Source organism: Oryx dammah, unplaced genomic scaffold (genome assembly GCF_014754425.2).
Source record: "Oryx dammah isolate SB20612 unplaced genomic scaffold, SCBI_Odam_1.1 HiC_scaffold_9, whole genome shotgun sequence".
NCBI classification, from domain to species: Eukaryota; Metazoa; Chordata; class Mammalia; order Artiodactyla; family Bovidae; genus Oryx; species Oryx dammah.
The window spans coordinates 42,093,985-42,096,754 of NW_024070193.1; the positions used below are offsets into that span (position 1 = coordinate 42,093,985).

General features: G+C 40.6%; 1 non-coding gene across 1 annotated transcript; it reads right to left on the bottom strand.

The window, feature by feature from the left end:
• Window positions 1-366: 366 nt before the first annotated feature.
• On the bottom strand, window positions 367-438 carry TRNAY-GUA. The gene has a single exon. It is a non-coding gene; the product is annotated as a tRNA-Tyr (tRNA).
• Window positions 439-2,770: the final 2,332 nt, after the last annotated feature.

A 2,770-nucleotide genomic window follows, 5' to 3' on the forward strand; every position in this document is an offset into this window, starting at 1 on the left:
TGACTGGCAATTTAGACACTCTTTCATAGCCCTTGTAGTCTAGTGATAGTGGTGTCAAGTGGGGACACACCATAGATTTGCCTTTGCTTCTGTCTCTGAATGGTTCTATAAGACACATGGAACACCATAGAAATAGCAAGGGGGCCCCAAAGACCCATGTTAAAGTTCTTAAGGATAACTTTATTACTTGTCAACTAGAAAATGGGTCTCTTTCCTTTGAAAGTCACCATCTTAGTAAAAGCCCTAAAATCTATAGCAGAGGAGGAGACAGAAAATCCCAGCCTAGTCAACTATTTCAGCTGGATAAATCTTGACTATTTGCAGGGTAATACTGGAGTGGGTTGCCGTTTCCTTCTCCAGGGGATCTTCCCAACCCAGGGATCGAACCCAGGTCTCCTGCATTACAGGCAGACGCTTTAACCTCTGAGCCACCAGGGAAGCCGAAGATATCAGAGGAAGCTGTCCTTCACAGACAAACTGCAGGGGAAGCTTGAGGTTGGAATTAAAGTCAGTAGCAACCATGAGTACATGAAAATAGCTTTGACATTGTCACAAAGACGTGAGGTTGTGTGTTATCAAGTTAAAAGGTGAAAGGGAAGTGTAATAGCTGTTGACACTGTTTTTTTCCCCAAAGTGCCCAAGACTTTGGCCTTAGTGGTATTCAGATCATCTCTGCCAGAGAACACTCTGAAATAAAACCACACCCCCTTCCAATATCTGGCACAGCAGAGCTGAGTCTTCTCCTTTACTCTGACCATAATCTCCCAAGAAATGTTTGCTTACAACTTCAGTTGTGTGTCTTTTTGCATGGATAAGCCATGGAGTCTAATTCTTGAGAAGCTAAATATTTGCAAACATTGATTCATTCAACAAATATTCACTGACTAGCTATTGTGTGCCAGACATCATGCTATGGACTAGGCAAACAATAACGAACAAAACAGAAAAAGTCTGTGACTAAGGTACAAGTTTACTGAGGGTTCTTTTCTACCTCACTGTTCAAGTAACCAAAACCAGGCTATAACCAGGTAAACCAGGTACAGATTATCAATGTTTACATTTTCAATTAACAGTGTAGATAAAGTGGGGATAAGCTGCCTCCTGAGGAGTTTTGAATTTCAAGCAGAGCATTAGAAATCACTAGCAAGTGCATTTTATCCCTTTCTTGATCAAGGGTAAGTATGGTTCTAGGCATGGTTCTGGGCATCCCCAAGATACACAGATCAGCTTCAAATTAACTCTATCCCTACACAATGGCATTTTGGAAATACTATAATTTTCCTTATATAAAGAGATTGACTCAAATGGTATATTTATGTATCTTTCCTCTTTTTTTTTTTCTTCCTCGAATGCAATGAAGATGGAGTCCACACTAAAGAAGGCTGAAGAGAAAGAAACAATGAGTCTAAGTTCCCAGGGCATCTCTGAGACTCTTTCCAGATTTCTTGTTAAATGAGAAAAATAGACCCCATTTCTTGAGGTATTCTTATTGCAGATGAAAATAATCCTCAAGGAAACAAAGAGATGAATCAACACTTATGAACATTTTTTCTGTGGTTATATGGACATGACCACTCTTGTCCTCCCAAGCACCCTATGATATCAAGAGTGTATATACCCACTTAACAGATGGGGAATTAGCATTTCTGAGAGACAGGTAAGTTACTCTCAACACTGGAAAATGGCAAAGCCAGAGTTAACTCTCTAAGGCCTTGAGACACACGTTTATATTGGTGTAAAATAAGGACAAATGCAAGTTTAGATAGGTCTGAGAGTTATAAAATTTCAAGGCCCCTCTTGAAGACAAATTAGAGGGTATCATGATTAGAATATTGTTATGATCCTCCCAGGGCCTTGGGAGGGGGTCTGGGAAAATGAAGGACACTTATCTTTACAGGAAATCAGCCACTACTTTAATCTCTATTTCAAGAATAATCATTTTCTAGTGTCATGTATCATTCCTGCATGAAAAATTAATACAGCAAAGGACCAGAGAAGATTTCAAGTATGTTCTGGGAATCTCAAACATATTGTTATTTGTGTGTGCGTGGTTGCTACTGGCTTTCAAGTAAACAAATGGAAGAGGATGCTAATGAAGCCTGGCTCTTTGGCCAAGGTTTTTTTTAAACCCATCTCAGAAATGAAGCATGAGACACGTGTGCCAACTGTCACAGAAACAACAGAGAGGAAAAAATGTCATATGAAAGCTAGGGACAGCCAGTTCTGAAAATGCTGTTTTCCACTGTGAAAATATGGCCAGAGAGACCATGTGTTCAGGAAGCCGCCAGGCAGGCTGGAGCAACAGGATAAAGAGGGCAGTGTTGTTCTTAAGAGAGATGTTGAGAAAGGATGCTCACAGTTTTGTACCTCAGGTCTTCCATCTGCTTCAGCACAAAGAATGTCTGTGGTCTCAGTTAGTGCGGGAAGGTCTGGGGCGTCCTGACAAGCCATGGGAGTTGGTCTCTAGGTCTAGCTAGGCGTCACTTGAGTAGTCTTACCTGTCATCTCTCCCCTGAGTTCTAATGACCCATTTACCTGCATCTCATTTGATAAGGGTCTGCAATCCCTCACCCACAATTTGGAAGTCCAAATTCTCTGAAAACCAAGAGTTTGTAACACATTTATGGTCCAACATGACCCAATTACATTTGGCAGCAAACCCTGACATGAGTGGAATTATAACTATTCATAGCCTATCAATTTTTCTTATTTGGTGTGAACAGTTAATACATTCTACTGCAGAGAAATTACCACACTTATTATGCAGTCC